We start from the raw sequence: 22,562 nt of genomic DNA on the forward strand, positions 1-22,562 counted from the left end.
GTTAGTGAGTGTGTAGTGGAGGGGTTAGTGAGTGTATAGCGGTGGGGTTAGTGAGTGTGTAGTGGAGGGGTTAGTTAGTGTGTAGTGGAGGGGATATTGAGTGTATAGCGGTGGGGTTAGTGAGTGTGTAGTGGAGGGGTTAGTGAGTGTGTAGCGGTGGGGTTAGTAAGTGTATAGCGGAAGAGTTAGTTAGTGTGTAGCGATGGGGTTAGTGAGTGTATAGCGGTGGGGTTAGTGAGTGTGTAGTGGAGGGGTTAGTGAGTGTATAGCGGTGGGGTTAGTGAGTGTGTAGTGGAGGGGTTAGTTAGTGTGTAGTGGAGGGGTTAGTGAGTGTGTAATAGAGGGTTTAGTTAGTGTGTAGCGGTGGAGTTAGTGAGCGTATGACGGTGGAGTTAGTGAGTGTGTAGCGATGGGGTTAGTCAGTGTGTAGCGGTGGGGTTAGTGAGTGTGTAGCGGTGGGGTTAGTGAGTGTATAGTGGAGGGGTTAGTGAGTGTGTAGCGGAGGTGTTAGTGAGTGTGTGGTGGAGGGATTAGTGAGTGTGTTGTGGTGTGGTTAGTGAGTGTGTAGCGGTGGGGTTAGTAGGTGTGTAACCTGCCTACTGGCTTCCAGCTTGGTTGTGACCTTGTGAGAACACTATCCTCTGTCTTCGGTTCAGCCTATTATTAGCTGCTCCTGGCCAGACAAAGCGCTAATACTCTGGACAAACATACCGCCTCCTCCCTGAGCTCAGACCCGGCCTGGCCGTCAATATAGTCCACCCCAACCACCCAATACCAACCCCCTATCTTCATCAGCTCCCTCAGCCAATGATCCAGGCACTTTACCCCCCCCCACACAAATTCCCCTTTCATTAATCTCCCCTTCAATGGCCCACTATTTATCCCCCCAATAAAAGAAAATCTCAACCATTGAGTTGAAGAACTGATTAATCTATAATAAAAGCTGCGTTTTGGGGAGTATATTTATATAAAAAATGTAATATTTTAGCAATTTATTTGTGACCTAAAACATGATCAAGAATGTTTTAAAATGTGCAAATGGCCTGTAAAGTTTACCTGGAAATTATACATAGAATATAGCCGTTCATTAAATTAAACTTCAGTTGATGAGGAAGAGGTGCAAAAAATTGTGAGAATTTTTATTGTATACTAAAAGATATGCATACAACAATGGCATCATTCTGTAGAAAAATAAGGTAAAAAAACGAACATGTTTTGTTGTTGCTTGAGTAATACATTGGTCAGAACATTTCTTGCCTGCGGTAAGTAATTTGAAATTACATTTCCTTGCCAACACTGACGACTACACCACCATAAAAAAAGCATTTACATAGGAATGTGCAGCTAATTGCTGTTTTATGCCAGTTCAATTATATCCATGAATTATTCAGCCTATTTTTACTTCCTGTCTTTCTTTGGTTTATAACAGGGAAAAAAAAGAAATCTGCTCTATGGACGAATAACTTCTGCACTTACCCTCCCTGCATCGAAAATAGTCCCCCTTTTGAATTAAATAAACACTTTATAATAAAAGAAACACTTATTAAATCCAGTGTCCTGGTGGACATCCAAAGAAAACTGCAAGCTAAACTTGAGTAGCTCCTAAACTGTCATGGATCAGTCGTACAATATTCCACTACCACCTGCACAAAAACAGGCCCCACATTTAAGAGCACAGGCCAGCAAATTCATTGAGAAAAGCATGTTGCACAGACTAAATAAAGACCTACTGAGTATGACTGAGAGTCACACATACTTGATACCTACTGTAGTTTCACTATCACTACCAGTCCATATCATAATGCCAAAATACACTCAATACTGGGTAGGCGGCCAGGTGCCTATATGGTTTGACATTACAAGGGCTGTGTTCATTAGGCCACAGCGTTGAAAAAGTGTTTTGCAATGGAAGATGAAAACGAGAGTTTATTATTGGACAAGTATAGATAATACCCCCTGTTTCACTCTGTTTGGAGTATTTTCTTCCATTTGGTGCTTAATAATGAACACAATCCAGGAGCAAGTGCGGTCCAGGTAAACAATGGCAGTCCCCTCACAGTCATCCTATAATTTCCAGTAATAGACAGAACTCCATACACTTGACAGAACTCCATACGCTTGAGGGATAGGCTAAAACAAAGAAAAGCAATCCATCAAGAGGCTTTCCTCTAGAATAATACCACTTAATCAAGACTGGGGACCATCTGGAAATTAAAACGCTGAAAAATCAGAGGGAGAGAAATCAAAACTCAAAACTGGAGACCAGTTTTTTTTCACGTGCCCTCGTCTTTCCCCCTCTTTCGTTACCTTACAACCTTAATGACAACACTGTCAGTTCCAATCACTTCAGCGCAGGTCCAGAATCCATTTTTCAAACTTTATGACAGCTCTAATAGCTTCCACCTGTTGCTAGGATCCCGCCTGTTGACTGGCAAGTTCCCAGTGAGATGTAGGGATGTAGACAAAGACCTCTATTAGGTGCAGTCTGCCTCTGCTACAGTGAGGTCACTCAGCCATTAAATTAGTTCCAGCCCAGCAGACTGCCCGCCAACCCACAGCATGGTTGGTGGACCAACCACTCTCTCTCTCTCCCTCTCTCTCTCTCCATCGCATTTGCTTTATCTCTCTCTTTTTATCACTCTATCACTCTCTCCTGATCCCCTGTAATGGTGCAGGCGCTGCTCTCGCCACACTGGTGTCTGACAACTTCACTTTCATTTAGACACCAATACTAAACCCCGAATCACCTCGTGGCGCAACGCTGACAAGGGTAACATAGTGCGTTTGTCATTGTATGTGTCAATGTTCATTTAACAACGCTTGTAAACAGAAAATGTACCACCCACACCTGCTAAGCCCCGGATGCTAACTGGAGATATGAGTGCAGCCAACTTGTACTTCTGCGTAAATCATGCATTGACGTCAAAGGAGAGTTCTGTGAAACTTCAAGTTGGAGTAAGTCTTAGGTTAGAATTTGGCCCTTACTGACCGGCTACCCCCCTCCCTCCCTATCCCAGAGCAAGGTGCAATTAACATTAACTTACTCCTCTAGCAGGTCCATGGTGGTGGGGGTGACCTGTGTGTAGAGTGTTGTGCACCCCACCGTGAGGGTCTCCAGGGGCTGGCTATAGGTATGCAGGCTGAATTGCTCGCAGTTCTGGAACTCTGGGGGGGTCCGTGACCAGGGCCAGGGTCCCCTCGGCCTGCAGGGGGGGGGGGCCCAGCCTGGAGCTCCACACTGGGGTTCACTTCGCTGGAGGCCTTGGAGGACTTGAGCAGCCTCTCCTTATCCACCTGGGTGTGCAGCCAATTCAGGAAGCTGGTCCTGCGCTCCTGGAGACACAGAGGAAGAGAAGAAAAGGCCTGTGTGATGAGTAACTAAAGGAATCCTAGGTTTTAATTTCATTCATGAGTTACAGTGATATGGTCATATTTCGTCATATCATATGGCTCCCATCCTTCCATGAAAACATTCACTACATTACCAGAAGTATGTGGACATCTGCTCGTTGAACATCTCATTCCAAAATCATGGGCATTAATATGGAGTTGGTCCCCCCTTTGCTGCTATAACAGCCTCCACTCTTCTGGGAAGACTTTCCACTTAATGTTGGACCATTACTGCGGGGACTTGCTTCCATTCAGCCACAAGAGCATTAGTGAAGTCGGGCAATGATGTTGGGCGATTAGGCCTGGCTCGCAGTCGGCGTTCCAATTCATCTCAAAGGTGTACGATGCGGTTGAGGTCAGGGCTCTGTGCAGGCTAGTGAACTTCTTCCATACAGATCTCGAAATACCATTTTTTATTTTATTTCTCCCCAATTTTGTGATATAGAATTGCGATCTTGTCCCATCGCTGCAACTCCCCAACGACCTCGGGAGAAGCGAAGGTCGAGTCATGCGTTCTTAAAAACATGACCTGCCAAGCTGCACTGCTTCTTAACACCCGCCCACTTAACCCGGAAGCCAGATGCACCAATACGTCAGAGGAAACACCATTCAACTGACTTAACCCGGAAGCGAACGCCTCAACACTGCAATGCAGTGCCTTAGACCGCTGCGCCACACGGGAGGCCCCTCGACAAAGCATTTCTGTATGGACCTCGCTTTGTGCATGGGAGGATCGTCATGCTGAAACAGGAAAGGGCCTTCTCCAAACTGTTGCCACAAAGTTGGAAGCACAGAATCGTCTACAATGTCATTGTATGCTGTAGTGTTAAGATTTCCTTTCACTGGAACTAAGGAGCTGAGCCCGAACCATGAAAAACAGACCCAGACAATTATTCCTACTTTACAGTTAGCACTATGCATTGGGGCAGGTAGTGTTCTCCTGGCTTCTGCCAAACTCATATTTGTCCATCGGACTGCCAGATGGTGAAGCGTGATTCATCACTCCAGAGAACACATTTCCACTGCTCCAGAGTCCAATGTCGGCAAGCTTGGCATTCCAGCCGACGCTTGGCATTGCGCATGGTAATCTTAGGCTTGTGTGTGGCTGCTCGACCATGGAAACCCATTTCATGAAGCTCCCGACAAACAGTTCTTGGGCTGACGTTGCATCCAGAGGCAGTTTGAAACTTGGTAGTGAGCTTTGCAACCGAGGACAGGCGATTTTTACACGCTACGTGCTTCAGCACTCTGCAGTCCAGTTCTGTGAGCTTATGTGGCCTACCAGTTAGCGGCTGAGCCATTGTTGCTCCTAGACGTTTCCACTTCACAACAACACTGCTTACAGTTGACCGAGGCAGCTCTAGCAGGGTAGAAATGTAACTAACTAACGTGTTAGAAAGGTGGCAACCTATGACAGTGCCACGTTGAAAGTCACTGAGCTCTTCCATAAGGCTATTCTACTGCTAATGTTTATCTATAGATATGGCTGTGTGCTCGATGTTATACACCTGTCAGCAACGGGTGTGGCTGAAATAGCAGAATCCACTAATTTGAAGGGGTCTCCACAAACATACTGACACCTATGACGCCATCTTTATCAATGACAATCAACATGAATTATGAATAGAGTTAAAAAGCCGAGCTGAAGCCAGTCTTAAATTAGATAATCAACGGCTGTGGATAATCAATTACATGGCTGAATTAGGCGCTGGTCCCCAGAGTGGTGAAACATTCTGTTCCAGTCACTTCCCATCCATCAGAAGGGTCACACACTTTATGACTCCCGCCAGAAAACATCTCTCCTGTGTTTTAAAACCATGTGTAACACTAAACATGTTGCTCAAGATGTCAGTGGGAACCCCTTCTCCACAGAGAGATTTGACATGATCCTCATTTACTATGATACTGTATATGGACACTACGCAGACAGAGAATATTTCCCTTGCATTCACTGCAGGCTATATAATTCCTTCCCAGCCAAAAACAGCAAAGTGAATTGTGTGAATTAAAAGAAACAGTTGAATTATAAATAAATGCTGAGTCATAATGCATAAGATTGTGCTGCTACCAAGGCCTTGATTCTAGTGTTAGTTTTAGCCATGGGCAAACAGATTGCCTTGTATCTATTGACTTGGTATACCCCATAGAGCCTCACTGTCTACAAAACCAAACCGCACCACTGCCACTCGTTGGTAACTGCTTTATTTAATCTAACACTGGAGAGACGTCGCCCGCAGGGATCCCCAACAATGACTAACACCATTACACACCGTCCAGTCCATCATGGCCTCTGTCTCTGCAGCCCAAACAGAGAGAAACCTAGCTAGCATTCTTCCAATAGAGAAGTAACACTTATTTTAACGACGAGAATCGAGTTGTGTGAGGGGAGAGTAAATTGGCCACTTCATTTAAAGGTATTGAGCTAGAGAAGATGAGAGCATGAGCTGTCACGATTCTTTTATCTACTAACACTTTTCAACAAGTGTTCAGGGAAGAAGGGGGGGCAACTTCACTTGCCTCTTGTCTTGAGTTGAAGTGGGAATGTTGAGGGGTATGGAGGTAGCAGTGGTGTGTATGGAGGGGAGTAGCAGAAATACAAAGTTGATCATTCAGAAGAACCACCACTCATGAGTTTTGGCGGGTGGCCACCCCACAGGGGCCATTATATAAAGAGGAGAGACGACATTTCTGTAAAAAGGATACGTTGTGCCCCTTTTATCTCCCCAAATTAGGTGATTTTAAGGCACCATCTGCTGCCCAAACGTATATGATTAGCACCCCCTTGGCAACGAGAGAGGACAGGGATGATGGCCTAATTAGCCCAAATCCATATTTAGCGAATACAGTGATGGTTAATCAATTAGAGTCGCTTATCTGCATGCCTCAATTATCTGCTTTATGCCAATCATAAAGGAGAGAGTGGTCCCTGGAGACTTGTTGGGCCACTGTTAACAAGTCTGATATCTTTGGGCTTACAGGGATAAGGACGAGGGGGCTCAGTGTGTTTCTCAATTGAAAGCACTGACAGTGTCTGCTGCTTCCTCAGAACAAGTAGGTTATACTTATACGGACTAGAAAATATCTATCTGAAGGAGGAATAAGTGAGTGAGCGAGGAGAGAGAAAGAGAGAGAGAGGTGATGAAGCGAGCAGCAGAGTGAAATGGGGGATAAAATGCTCTCCTGATGAAACCTGTCTGCGTGGGGAACTTACCAAACCCATGTCATGTGATGAGGTAGAGCAAGGGAGCCTGGGTAATAATGATTCCACCAGTACCAGCACTACAAATTCCAGAGCTTGCACTGCCAGATGCACACAGTCCATCCCCTCTCTTTAGTCAAGACACAGTGCACAGAGAAAACTCTATCCAACAGCCTCACCGGCTCCCCCCCCCCCACATAGCACCTTCCATTTTTCAAGAACAATCTGGAAGCAGTCCCACATGCCCTCGCTTTCATCATCCTGGTGTTTGTTGTAACAAAGTGGCCAGGGCAGTGGGGTGAAGAGGTCACAGCCCAGTCCAAACACACCCAACAGTCATAATAATACTACAGTTTGGGCCTTTTCTAGGTTGTCGGGTACAAGGAGGCCAACTAAGGCCAAGTGGACGGATAAATAAGTCACTTAACTTGTCAAAGTCGTTCAAGTGGGCCCATCAGTGGTGATCTGCCAGGTGGAGGGCAACAGTGTGACGCGCCTCTCCTGTCCATGGTATGTTTTGAGGTCTTTATTTGACATCAAGGGCTAATGTATTGGTTTTGGGGCTCATAAATCAAGGGCAAAGGGATTTTGATTTGGACGTACAAGTTCTTTAATACATTTTTCAGTAAGTGTACACAATGAATACTCAACAACATTAAACGAACTGACTGAATGATTTGCTCTTTGCTAAGATGCATCACCACAACAAAAATTATGGGGCTGTACTATTCATAAAGAGCAAAATAGAGATTTGCTGCCACCTAGTGGATAGTTACTTCACCACAGGCTGCAGGGTGCATAGGGAAACTTCTGCTGTTATTTGTATCCCCCTGCCAAGAAATCTTCAGAGTAATGGGTACAACAGAGTAGCATACCATTACATCTGGGCTGCAGTCTTGAGACCCTGGCTTAAATAATTACATTTTCGCAATCCTTTCCCAATTCAAGTGCGGCATTTCAGCATATCTGCCTATCTGACAGACCTACTCTAGACTCTAGAGCCCTTGTGGGTTTTATACTACATTACCCATAACTGCTGAGACTGAAGCCTCCAGAAACAGCCTCACTGTGTGTGGTCCTGAGGTATTTCACTTCCTGCTCTCATAGGCCCGTCAGGCCAATCAGATGCATTAGCCTGGCTGGGCGCTTGGAGATCCCTCTGAGATGGGTGAGTAAATCCATCTCAAACACTGATTATTCCCAGTGCAAATTCCCCACATACCACAGCAGAGCAAAGCACTGTGCCAGTGGGCCTATTAGAATATCAATGAAAGAGCCAGAGGCCTCATCATCAAACGCAATAGAGGAATAAAGCCTCAGCCTGCCAGGCGCAAGTTGACTGGAAGGAGTAAGCTTCAGCCGGCCAGGCAGTGACTGGTTGTACACATCAGACTGGTATCACTTTTTAAACCGTCAATTCACTAATTTCACATAGAGAAATTGCATTGTGCACTGACCAAGGTGTTGTGAGTGTGAGCTATGACTTCCGTCCATGTCAGATCTTTTCCTGGCCACACACACACAATCCATCCATCCATCCAGCCACCCACACACACACACAATCCGTCCATCCATCCATCCAGCCACCCAAACACACACACACACGCACACGTGCACGCGCACACACGCACACGCATACGCGCACGCGCACACGCACACACACACACACAATCCGTCCATCCATCCAGCCACCCACACACGCACACACACACAATCCGTCCATCCATCCATCCATCCATCCATCCAGCCACCCCCACACACACACACACACCCACATACACACAATCCGTCCATCCATCCATCCAGCCAGCCACCCACACACACACACACACAATCCGTCCAGCCAGCCACCCACCCACCCACCCACCCACCCACCCACCCACCCACACACACACACACACACACACACACACACACACACACACACACAATCTGTCCATCCATCCATCCATCCAGCCACCCACACACACACACACACACAATCCGTCCAGCCAGCCACCCACCCACCCACCCACACACACACACACACACACACACAATCCGTCCATCCATCCATCCAGCCACCCACACACACACACACACACAATCCGTCCACCCAGCCACACACACACACACACACACACACACAATCTGTCCATCCAGCCACCCACACCCACACACACACACACACACACACACAATCCGTCCATCTATCCAGCCACCCACACACGCACACACAAACAATCTGTCCATCCATCCAGCCACCCACACACACACAATCTGTCCATCCATCCATCCATCCATCCATCCAGCCAGCCACCCACACACACACACACACACACACAATCCGTCCATCCATCCATCCATCCAGCCACCCACACCCACACACACACAATCCGTCCATCCATCCATCCATCCAGCCACACACACACACACACACACACACACACACACACACACACACACACACACACACACACACACACACACACACACAATCCGTCCATCCATCCATCCAGCCACCCACACACACACACACACACAATCCGTCCATCCATCCAGCCACCCACACACACACACAATCCGTCCATCCATCCAGCCACCCACACACACGTCCTCATATACGCAAACACGTTGGCGGACGCACACACATACACGTGCACACTTGCACGCACGCATGCACACACACACACAACCATAATTGTCTAGTTAAATGTTTATTGTGGCAGCCCTACTCCAGACAGGTCTGAACATGTAGAAACCATTTTGATTCTTAATAGATGCAAATCTATGTACAATATAGAGCAGGTTTATGTGTCCAGAGGGCCAGTCAAAACAAGTGAGAGCAGGGCTCCACAAGAACACAAACAGTAGAGCTGGAACAGACCTTTGATCAGCAGAAAGCAGTCAGCCTCATGACAGTTCTAGCTGAGAGACTGATGAGTAAACATTGGTAAAGCAGTAGAAGGGTTTTTTATCCAACTTGAGGATGGGAGTCATGTAAGACCTCTAACAGACAAGAGAGTTGATGGCTTCCAGACCCAGTTGTCTGGATTTTGTGGGGCAAGCTAGCTAGCCTTTTTCACATCACAGGCCAATGAAAAATACCTATAATTTGTGACTGATCAAATATATGGTAGGGAAGCCTGAGTCACATTCAGTTGGATTCATACACCATATGCAACACACTGACTGATGCAAATAGAAATGTCATGAATAGAGCAGTCATGACTCCTTACTCTATATGTCAGAGAGGCATGTCTGTTCTACACAATAGATTTCTGAATAGATATCTGCACATTCCAAAAACCTTGTGACTACAGAACACGGCCCTGGTTGGGAGATGCCTAAGCTGTAACGGAAAGGTAGCAGAGGAGGAGTCAGGCAGAGTACGTACCTCAGAGGTGGCGAGGAGACAGACGGGGCTGGGGGGAGGGGCCTGATTCAGCTCACGTGGGGCAGAGGGTGGAGGAGAGCCCCAGGACCCTGCCACCCTGCTCCAAGTATGCCAGGAAGCGGGCCTGGAGCTGGGGGGTGAGGGGTTTGTCCGAGGCCAGTACTAGCCGGTTGGAACTCTCCAGCCAGGGTTCACTGAGGGCCTGCTGGGACAGGATGCAAACGCACCATCTGAAACCTCTCCTGGAAGCCGCCCGTGTACACCAGCACATTGGGGGGCTTCCCGCTAAACGTTGACCCATCGGCTCTGACCAAGGAAGCCCTCTGCCTCATCCTCCTCGCTGTCCGTGCACATGGCCTAGTCGTCAGGAAGGTCGGAGATATTGTCAACCAAGGTGTACTTGATGGAGAGTATGGTGCTGTTCTCCAGCTCCAGGCACTCGTGGCAGCTGGACAGGTAGAAGTGGTGGCCTTGGCCTTCCATGTGCTGGTGGTTGTTACCCAGGGAGTCCCCGCTGTCCACCCCAGGGCTGGCTCCTCGTATGGGCTCTGAGCCTCGTCTCTCCACTAACGCCCTATGAACCTCCAGTGGTGGGAGCAGGCTGCCCTTACATTTACATTTACATTTACGTCATTTAGCAGACGCTCTTATCCAGAGCGACTTACAAATTGGCGCATTCACCTTAAGATATCCAGTGGAACAACCACTTTACAATAGTACATCTATATATTTTTTTTGGGGGGGGGTTAGAAGGATTACTATATCCTATCCCAGTTATTCCTTAAAGAGGTGGGGTTTCAGGTGTCTACGGAAGGTGGTGATTGACTCCGCTGTCCTGGCGTCGTGAGGGAGCTTGTTCCACCATTGGGGTGCCAGAGCAGCGAACAGTTTTGACTGGGCTGAGCGTGAACTGTGCTTCCGCAGAGGTATGGGGGCCAGCAGGCCAGAGGTGGATGAACGCAGTGCCCTTGTTTGGGTGTATGGCCTGATCAGAGCCTGAAGGTACGGAGGTGCCGTTCCCCTCACAGCTCCGTAGGCAATCACCATGGTCTTGTAGCAGATGCGAGCTTCAACTGGAAGCCAGTGGAGTGTGCGGAGGAGCGGACGGGCTGCGGCGTTCTGGATGAGTTGTAGGGGTTTAATGGCACAGGCAGGGAGCCCCGCCAACAGGGAGTTGCAGTAATCCAGACGGGAGATGACAAGTGCCTGGATTAGGACCTGCGCCGCTTTCTGTGTAAGGCAGGGTCGTACTCTGCGAATGTTGTATAGCATGAACCTACAGGATCGGGTCACCTAGCGGAGAACGACAGGGTGTTGTCCAGGGTCACGCCGAGGCTCTTAGCACTCTGGGAGGAGGACACAATGGAGTTGTCCACCGTGATGGCGAGATCATGGAAAGGGCAGTCCTTCCCCGGGAGGAAGAGCAGCTCCGTCTTGCCGAGGTTCAGCTTGAGGTGGTGATCCGTCATCCACACTGATATGTCTGCCAGACATGCAGAGATGCGATTCGCCACCTGGTTATCAGAAGGGGGAAAGGAGAAGATTAATTGTGTGTCGTCTGCGTAGCAATGATAGGAGAGACCATGTGAGGATATGACAGAGCCAAGTGACTTGGTGTATAGCGAGAATAGGAGAGGGCCTAGAACTGAGCCCTGGGGGACACCAGTGGTGAGAGCACGTGGTGCGGAGACGGATTCTCGCCATGCCACATGGTAGAAGCGACCTGTCAGGTAGGACGCAATCCAAGAGTGAGCCGCGCCGGAGATACCCAACTCGGAGAGGGTGGAGAGGAGGATCTGATGGTTCACAGTATCAAAGGCAGCAGATAGGTCTAGAAGGATGAGAGCAGAGGAGAGAGAGTTAGCTTTAGCAGTGCGGAGAGCCTCCGTGACACAGAGAAGAGCAGTCTCAGTTGAATGACCATCCTTGAAACCTGACTGATTTGGATCGAGGTCATTCTGAGAGAGATAGCAGGAGAGCTGGCCAAGGACGGCACGTTCAAGAGTTTTGGAGAGAAAAGAAAGAAGGGATACTGGTCTGTAGTTGTTGACATCGGAGGGATCGAGTGTAGGTTTTTTGAGAAGGGGTGCAACTCTCGCTCTCTTGAAGACGGAAGGGACGTAGCCAGCGGTCAAGGATGAGTTGATGAGCGAGGTGAGGTAAGGGAGAAGGTCTCCGGAAATGGTCTGGAGAAGAGAGGAGGGGATAGGGTCAAGCGGGCAGGTTGTTGGGCGGCCGGCCGTCACAAGACGCAAGATTTCATCTGGAGAGAGAGGGGAGAAAGAGGTCAAAGCATAGGGTAGGGCAGTGTGAGCAGGACCAGCGGTGTCGTTTGACTTAACAAACGAGGATCGAATGTCATCGACCTTCTTTTCAAAATGGTTGACGAAGTCATCCGCAGAGAGGGAGGAGGGGGGGAGGGGGAGGAGGATTCAGGAGGGAGGAGAAGGTGGCAAAGAGCTTCCTAGGGTTAGAGGCAGATGCTTGGAAGTTAGAGTGGTAGAAAGTGGCTTTAGCAGCAGAAACAGAGGAGGAAAATGTAGAGAGGAGGGAGTGAAAAGATGCCAGGTCCGCAGGGAGGCTAGTTTTCCTCCATTTCCGCTCGGCTGCCCGGAGCCCTGTTCTGTGAGCTCGCAATGAGTCGTCAAGCCACGGAGCAGGAGGGGAGGACCGAGCCGGTCGGGAGGATAGGGGACATAGAGAGTCAAAGAATGCAGAAAGGGAGGAGAGGAGGGTTGAGGAGGCAGAATCAGGAGATTGGTTGGAGAAGGATTGAGCAGAGGGAAGAGATGATAGGATGGAAGAGGAGAGAGTAGCAGGAGAGAGAGAGCGAAGGTTGCGACGGCGCAATACCATCTGAGTAGGGGCAGAGTGAGTAGTGTTGGAGGAGAGCGAGAGGGAAAAGGATACAAGGTAGTGATCGGAGACTTGGAGGGGAGTTGCAGTGAGATTAGTAGAAGAACAGCATCTAGTGAAGATGAGGTCAAGCGTATTGCCTGCCTTGTGAGTAGGGGGGACGGTGAGAGGGTGAGGTCAAAAGAGGAGAGGAGTGGAAAGAAGGAGGCAGAGAGAAATGAGTCAAAGGTAGACGTAGGGAGGTTAAACCCCTCACCCCAGAACTGTGAGGGGTGAGCCATCCTCAGGAAAGGAACTTATCAAGGCGTCAAGCTCATTGATGAACTCTCCAAGGGAACCTGGAGGGCGATAAATGGTAAGGATGTTAAGCTTGAATGGGCTAGTGATTGTGACAGCATGGAATTCAAAGGAGGAGATAGACAGATGGGTCAGGGGAGAAAGAGAGAATGTCCACTTGGGAGAGATGAGGATTCCAGTGCCACCACCCCGCTGACCAGATGCTCTCGGGGTGTGCGAGAACACGTGGTCAGACGAGGAGAGAGCAGTAGGAGTAGCAGTGTTTTCTGTGGTAATCCATGTTTCCGTCAGCGCCAAGAAGTCGAGGGACTGGAGGGTAGCATAGGCTGATATGAACTCTGCTTGTTGGCCGCAGACTGGCAGTTCCAGAGGCTGCCGGAGACCTGGAACTCCACGTGGGTCGTGCGCGCTGGGACCACCAGGTTAGAGAGGCAGCGGCCACGCGATGTGAAGCGTTTGTATGGCCTGTGCAGAGAGGAGAGAACAGGGATAGACCGACACATAGTTGATAGGCTACAGGAGAGGCTACGCTAATGCAACGGAGATCCTGCGTTGTGTTAGCTGGGTGTCGCCTCTCTCTGAGAGTACCTCCCACTCGCAGGGAGAATGCTCAGAAAGGATGATCTCAGTCTGTTTTTTCAGGGAGAGGGAAGTGATGTGCTTCTCTGACTTTCCCATCTCCAAAAGTTCTTTAAAAGCAGATTCTCTGAGCAAGACTGCTGGGGAAATGGGCACAAAGGGCAATATTTTAATTGCAAAATGTGGCCCGCTCTCCGTTTTAAACAATGTGAAACAATTTCATAATAGATTTGGAAAAATTATTTGGATAATGTTTTGGGATATAGCCTAGCATTGACAATAATTAAGTGAAGTGCTAAGATAGCATTGGCCAACAACTGTAACTGCATTTAGGACCTAAAACAAATTGTCTTCAAAAAATGCCTTAGTCTCCTTCCACCTCAAAAAGCCCAAGAAAGACACCCACCATCTCAGATTGTTCTGAACTGGTTTCTGTAGTTAGAAACAGATAAGACTAGCATTCCTGAAACATTATTTTGTTAAAAGATATATAGAAATTAAGCTAATTGATTGCACCTAAATTGTCTATTTGAAGTTATAGGATTCATATAGTATTCTATAAATATAGTACCCAACAACCGATTTTGCCAAAACCCCTTCTCAACAATGATTAAGACATTAAAATGGTCAAAGGCCCCCCAAGGACCCCCCCAACCCCAAACCCCGCACCAAGCCCAACCCAACAGCCAGTAAACAATATCAGTTCTCTGTTTGACAAGTAGTTTGAAGTTGAGCCTTGGAGTTTTGTTTAATCATACCATGTAATGTATTCTCAGTGAATTTGGTGATGGTTCTCCCCCTGTTCAGAGAAATTAGCCATTGAAGTAGCTTGCATTTCCCCCCATAAATTAGTGTGAAGGCACCAGGTTGCGCCTACTAGATGCCGCTTTTTCTACTACTGCTCGACCCTCCTGTGTTTATCAAATGGATCACAATATTTTCTTTGCAACTTTGGGTAGAAAACCAACAGCTTTTGCTCATGGTGAAAATAAATTGTGGTCATCCTTACAAGTCAAGCCAGTCCTCCATGAAAGCAATTCAGTTTGTCCCTCTCTTAGCAACCTAATGCTTCAACCCAACTCTCCTTGAGTAATGACAGTTCTCTGAGAGGGCTATCCCTATTGTGCAATTCTCATATGAAGACTTTCCCAATAAGCCCAAACATTTTATGGAGAAATGGGCTAGTGACTGTTGTGACAACCCTAATAAAATAATACAATTATAAACCATTGCATTATTAGAAAACATATGTATACTGTGCATTCATAAAGTATTCAGACCCCTTGACTTTAAATTGTTTATTTTCCTTATCAATCTACACACAATACTCCATAACGACAAAGCAAAAACAGGAATATCTGAAACATCACATTTACATAAGTATTCAGACCCTTTACTCTGTACTTTGTTGAAGCACCTTCGGCAGGGATTACAGCCTTGAGTCTTCTTGGGTATGACACTACAAGCTTGGGACACCTGATATGGGGAGTTTCTCCCATTCTTCTCTGCAGATCCTCTCAAGCTCTGTAAGGTTGGGTGGGGAGCGTTGCCACACAGCTTTTTTCAGGTTTCTCCAGAGATGTTCGATTGGGGTCAAGTCCAGGCTCTGGCTGGGCCACTTAAGGACATTCAGAGACTTTTCCTGAAGCAACTCCTGCATTTTCTTGGCTGTGTGCTTAGGGTCGTTGTTCTGTTGGAAGGTGAACCTTCACCCTAATCTGAGGTCCTGGAGCTCTGTCAGAGTGAGCATCGGGTTCTTGGTCACCTCCCTGACCAAGGTTCTTCTCCCCCGATTGCTCAGTTTGGTTGGGAGGCCAGCTCTAGGAAGAGTATCGGTAGTTCCAAACGTCTTCCATTTAAGAATGATGGTGGCCACTGTGTTCTTGGGGACCTTCAATGCTGCAGAAAGTTGTTGGTACCTTTCCCTGTAACAATCCTGTTTCGGAGCACTACGGACAATTCCTTCAACCTAATGGCTTGGTTTTTGCTCTGACATGCACTCTGTCACCAGTGGACTCCAATCAAGTTGTAGAAACATCTCAAGGATGATCAATGGAAACAGGATGCACCTGAACTCAATTTCAATTCTCATAGCAAAGGGTCTGAATACTTATGTAAATGTGAAATCATTTCTACATTTTTTGTTATATATTTTCTAAAATGTCTAAAACCCTGTTTTTGTTGTGTCGTTATTGGGCATTGTGTGTAGATTTATTTTGTCAACTTTAGAATAAGGCTGTAATGTAACAAAATGTGGAAAAAGTGAAGGAGTCTGAATACTTTCAGAAAGCACTGTATGTTGTGTGATTAGTGATATTTACTATTAAACCAAACACAATACCATTACCAAACACAATAAAGTGTGTGTTCAGGACTTTTACCATTGAAGACACTTTTAGACCACAACATTGAAACCATTGCAACAGCTGTAACCTAATGGCTTGCTTGTTTACCAGGAATTAAACAATCCAGACTTTTTTAATGGGAATAATCCACACACATATAGGGGCCGTTTCCTGGACACAGATTAAGCCTAAGAGAAAACAAATTGAATTGCTTTCATGGAGGACTGGCTTGAATTGTGAGGATGACCATACAATACATTTTTATCATGAGCAAATAGCTATTGGCTTTCTACCCAAAGCTGCAAAGAAAATGTGATACATTTAATAAACACAAGAGAGCAAATTGGATTAAAGGGTATGGCAGTAGCAGGAACAGCAGCATCTGGTGGTCAAAATCTGGTACTTTCATGCTAATTTATGGGGGGAAATGTAAGCTACTTCAATGGCTAATTTCTCTGAACAGGGGAAAAACACCATCCCCAGATTTACTGAGAATACATGACATAGTATGAATAAACAATGCTCCAAACCGCAGCTTCATACTACTTGTCAAACAGAGAACTGATACTGTATACTGGATGTTGGGGTGGGCTTGGTGTGAAGGGTTGTTGGTGGCTTTTGACCATTTATTTGGATTTATCATGTATTAATCATTGTTAAGAAGGGTTTGGTCCAAATTTAATATTGGGTAGGATATTTCTTGAATATTATATGAATCCCATAACTTGACATGGCCAATTTGTGTGCCCTCATTTCAGCAAGCCCTGACCCCCACCATCTCAGATTGTTCTGAAATCATTTCTGTAGGTAGAAACAGATAAGATCAGCATTCCTGCAACAATATTTAGTTAAATTAAGCTAATTGATTGCACATATATTGGCCAGTATAATGTATAGGATTCATATAATATTCAAGAAATATAGTACCCAACGTATGATTTGCACAAAAACATCTTAACATCTTATTACCTTATCAGTGATTAAGGTGTGAGGAATCCAAATAAATGGTCAAATGCCACCCACACCCCCCTCAAATTCCACATCAAGCCCACCACAACGGGAAGTATACAGCATCAGTTCTTTATGTTTGACAAGTTGTATGAAGCTGCGACTTGGAGTATTGTTTATTCATATTCTCTAATGTATTCTCAGTGAATTTGGTGGGGTTTTTTAAAAGTGAAAGTACCAGGTTTTGCCCACTAGATGCCTCTGTTCCTGCTAATGCCCTTTTATCCATTTTGATGGTCTCTTGTGTTAATCAAATGTATCACAACATTGTCTTTGCAACTTTGGGTAGAAAACCAATAGCTTTTGCTCATGATGAAAATAAATGGTGTGGTCATCCTCACAATTCAAGACAGTCCTCCAGGAAAGCAATTCAGTTTGTCCTTCTCTTATAACCTAATGCTTCAACCCAAATCTCCTTGAATAGTCCAACAAGAGGCAGCTCTGAGAGGGGTATCCCTATGGTGCAATTCTCATATGAAACGTCCAAAAATGTGATTGAGAAATTAGCTAGTGACTAACACTAATAAAACAATATAATTATAAACCATTGCATGGCAGTTGTACAGTGCCTTCAGAAAGTATTCACATCCCTTGACCTTTTTTACATTTTGTTGTGTTACAGCCTGAATAAAACATGATCAAATTTAGATTTTGTGTCACTGGCCTACACACAAATCCCCATAATGTCAAAGTTGAATTATGTTTGTAGACATTTTTACAAATTAATAAAAAATGAAAAGCTGAAATGTAGTATTCAACCCCTTTGTGGCAAGCCTAACATTCAGGAGTCAAAATGTGCTTAACAAGTTACATAATAAGTTGCATCAATCAATCATTCAATCAATCAAATGTATTTATAAAGCCCTTCTTACATCAGCTGATGTCACAAAGTGCTGCACAGAAACCCAGCCTAAAACCCCAAACAGCAAGCAATGCAGGTGTAGAAGCACGGTGGCTAGGAAAAACTCCCTAGAAAGGCCAGAACCTAGGAAGAAACCTAGAGAGGAACCAGGCTATGAGAGGTGGCCAGTCCTCTTCTGGCTGTGCCGGGTGGAGATTATAACAGTACATGGCCAAGATGTTCAAATGTTCATAGATGACCAGCAGGGTCAAATAATAATAATCACAGTGGTTGTCGAGGGTGCAACAAGTCAGCGCCTCAGGAGTAAATGTCAGTTGGCTTTTCATAGCCGATCATTCAGAGTATATCTACCGCTCCTGCTGTTTCTAGCGAGTTGAAAACAGCAGGTCTGGGACAGGTAGCACGTCCGGTCAGGGTTCCATAGCCAGGTCAGGGTTCCATAGCCGCAGGCAGAACAGTTGAAACTGGAGCAGCAGCATGGCCAGGTGGACTGGGGGCAGCAAGGAGTCATCAGGCCAGGTAGTCCTGAGGCATGGTCCTAGGGCTCAGGTCCTTCGAGAGAGAGAAAGAAAGAAAGACAAAGAGAAAGAATTAGAGAGAGCATACTTAAATTCACACAGGACACCGGATAAGACAGGAGAAATACTCCAGATATAACAGACTGACCCTAGCCCCCCGACACATAAACTACTGCAGGATAAATACTGGAGGCTGAGACAGGAGGGTTCGGGGACACTGTGGCCCCGTCCGATGATACCCCCAGACAGGGCCAAACAGTCAGGATATAACCCCACCCACTTTGCCAAAGCACAGTCCCCACACCACTAGAGGCATACCTTCAACCACCAACTTAACATCCTGAGACAAGGCCGAGTATAGCCCACAAAGATCTCCGCCATGGCACAACCCATGGACTCACTCGGTGTGCAATAATATTGTTTAACATTATTTTTTTAATGACTACCTCATCTCTGTACCACAACATACAATTATCTGTAAGGTCCCTCACTGGCGTGTATTCATGGAGGCCAAGGGAAGCCAGGCTTCCCCCCAAAAATGGCCAATAAAATGTAATAAATTATCTTTCATCACTCTGTGTTTCATAATGTTCCTTCAACTCACAAGAGGCTGAATGTATCTCACCGGAGAAAGCATCCGAGCCAGCGAGACAGCGCCCCTCTTTCTCTATATACTTTGCCCATCTATCTGATGCTGTATGGTCAAAAAGAGTATGATATTGTTGCTGCCTGCCCGTAGCATTGAATGCAAGGTAAGCCAGCGAGAATTTGGCCTCCCTTGATTAATAAAAAGTAAACAATTATAGCCAATCAGTGTTGGTCCTGGCACACCAAAATAAAGTGTCTAGGGAAGCCAGTTTGGATTTGGCTTCACACCAATCACATCAAAAGGAAAATGTAATTGACAGAAAAATTATATATTGTTGCATCTCGTTGTGTCGTTGTCCTATGGTGGCTAGCTAGCTAGCTAAAATTGTCCCTTTCCTAAATTAGCCATGGACGGAGATAGGGATTTTGACTTTTTAATGAATTCTATGTACTGGCCAATGATTATAACGATCCAACCATAAATTCATACATTGTGCCCCTGGCCTGACAGGATGGAAGTTCAATATGTAGCTAGATGTAGTAGGCTAATGTTAGCTAGCTGGCTTATCATTGCCCATGAATGGAAGTTAGGCTAGCGAGCAAGCATTTTAGCCATGTAGCCTAGGACAACAAAAACTAAAAGCCTGTACTGTATGAGAGTCATAGACTGTTTTGTCAACATGAACAAGAGGAGGATGGCATTGGCGTTTCTCTACAAGTAGGGTGAGTCAACATGTTTTTTCTACTTGCACGAACGAACGCACGCATACACACAGAAATCAGAACCATGGACAGCCACATCCTTTTTAGCTTACGTTGATTTGACTAATTCGTTTTTGGTATCTTTTAGTTTTCACTGTATTAGACTAAGCATAGTTGTATTGATGATATTGACATGTTGAAGTTGAAATGGTGCTCCAATAGTGGAGGCAGCAGGTTTTCTTCGCAACTTGTGACATTTGTCATGAATATAAAGTGTTATGTTTGGGGCAAACCCAACACAACAAATCACTGAGTAGTCATGTTATGGGTATGCTAGGGAGTTTTTTTTATGGGGGGGGGGGGGGTAAAAAGATCCTAGAGGAAAATCTGGTTCAGTCTGTTTTCCAACAGACACTGGGAGACAAATTCACCTTTCAGCAGGACAATAACCTAAAACACAAGGCCAAATATACACTGGAGTTGCTTACCAAGACAACAGTGAATGTTCCTGAGTGGCCGAGTTACAGTTTTGACTTAAATCGACTTGAAAATCTATGGTAAGTCATGCAAATGGTTGTCTAGCAATGATCAACAACCAATTTGACAGTGCTTGAAATTATTTTTTAAGAATAATGGGCAAAAGTTGCACAACCCAGGAGTGCAAAGCTCTTAGAGACTTACCCAGAAAGACTCACAGCTGTAATCGCTCCAAATGGGGCTTCTACAAAGTACACAGCTCAAAAAAATAAAGGGAACACTTAAACAACACAATGTAACTCCAAGTCAATCACACTTCTGTGAAATCAAACTGTCCACTTAGGAAGCAACACTGATTGACAATAAATTACACATGCTGTTGTGCAAATGGAATAGACAACAGGTGGAAATTATAGGCAATTAGCAAGACACCCCCAATAAAGGAGTGGTTTGACAGGTGGTGACCACAGACCACTTCTCAGTTCTTATGCTTCCTGGCTGATGTTTTGGTCACTTTTGAATGCTGGCGGTGCTTTCACTCTAGTGGTAGCATGAGACGGAGTCTACAACCCACACAAGTGGCTCAGGTAGTGCAGCTCATCCAGGATGGCACATCAATGCGAGCTGTGGCAAGAAGGTTTGCTGTGTCTGTCAGCGTAGTGTCCAGAGCATGGAGGCGCTACCAGGAGACAGGCCAGTACATCAGGAGATGTGGAGGAGGCCGTAGGAGGGCAACAACCCAGCAGCAGGACCGCTACCTCCGCCTTTGTGCAAGGAGGAGCAGGAGGAGCACTGCCAGAGCCCTGCAAAATTACCTCCAGTAGGCCACAAATGTGCATGTGTCTGCTCAAACGGTCAGAAACAGACTCCATGAGGGCCCGACGTCCACAGGTGGGGGTTGTGCTTACAGCCCAACACCTTGCAGGACGTTTGGCATTTGCCAGAGAACACCAAGATTGGCAAATTCGCCACTGGCGCCCTGTGCTCTTCACAGATGAAGCAGGTTCACACTGAGCAAATGTGACAGACGTGACAGAGTCTGGAGACGCCGTGGAGAACGTTCTGCTGCCTGCAACATCCTCCAGCATGACCGGTTTGGCGGTGGGTCAGTCATGGTGTGGGGTGGCATTTCTTTGGGGGGCCGCACAGCCCTCCATGTGCTTGCCAGAGGAAGTCTGACTGCCATTGTGAGACCATATGCTGGTGCGGTTGGCCCTGGGTTCCTCCTAATGCAAGACAATGCTAGACCTCATGTGGCTGGAGTGTGTCAGCAGTTCCTGCAAGAGGAAGGCGTTGATGCTATGGACTGTCCCGCCCGTTCCCCAGACCTGAGTCCAATTGAGCACATCTGGGACATCATGTCTCGCTCCATCCACCAACGCCACGTTGCACCACAGACTGTCCAGGAGTTGGCGGATGCTTTTGTCCAGGTCTGGGAGGAGATCCCTCAGGAGACCATCCGTCACCTCATCAGGAGCATGCCCAGGCGTTGTAGGGAGGTCATACAGGCACGTGGAGGCCACACACACTACTGAGCCTCATTTTGACTTGTTTTAAGGACATTACATCAAAGTTGGATCAGCCTGTAGTGTGGTTTTCCGCTTTAATTTTGAGTGTGACTACAAATCCAGACCTCCATGGGTTGATAAATTGGATTTCCATTGATTATTTTTGTGTGATTTTGTTGTCAGCACATTCAACTATGTAAAGAAAAAAGTATTTAATAAGATTATTTCTTTCATTCAGATCTAGGATGTGTTATTTTAGTGTTCCCTTTATTTTTTTGAGCAGTATATTTACTAGTTATGTAAATTAGATATTTCTGTATTTCATTTTTTTATACATTTGTAAACATTTCTATAAACATCTTTTTCATTTCTAAAAACATTTTTTATGGGGTATTGTGTGTAGATGGGTGAGACAAACATCTATTTAATCCATTTTGAATTCAGGTTGTAACGCAACAAAATGTAGAATAAGTCAAGGGGTATGAATTCGTTCTGAAGGCACTGAAGGCACATGTTTTTCAATAAAATTATTAGAAAACATCTCTCTCTATATGTTATGTGATTAGTGACATTTACCATTAAACCCAACACAATACCATTGCAAAACACTTACAATGTGTGTTTGGGACTTTTACTATTGAAAGTCCTTAGATATCATAACATTGAAACCATTAGACAAACGTTGGCAGTAGAAGTATCCGTGTGTGGAGAGAGGTGTCATGGTGGACTGAACACAGCGGTGCAAAATGCCTCAAGATAAAAACATAATATTCAATATCTGTAAGTTTGACTAAATATTAACACTTCACTCCACATACTCGTGGGCAATAACCTTCAATCTGGATAACAACACAAAA

At 46.0% G+C, this 22,562-nt stretch overlaps 1 pseudogene; it reads right to left on the reverse strand.

Moving 5' to 3' along the window:
• LOC115155088 (biotin--protein ligase-like) overlaps window positions 1-13,796 on the reverse strand; it is a 36,070-nt pseudogene extending 22,274 nt beyond the window's left edge.
• Between the last annotated feature and the right edge of the window lie 8,766 nt (window positions 13,797-22,562).

The sequence above is a fragment of the Salmo trutta genome, chromosome 19 (assembly GCF_901001165.1).
Source record: "Salmo trutta chromosome 19, fSalTru1.1, whole genome shotgun sequence".
Lineage (NCBI taxonomy): Eukaryota > Metazoa > Chordata > Actinopteri > Salmoniformes > Salmonidae > Salmo > Salmo trutta.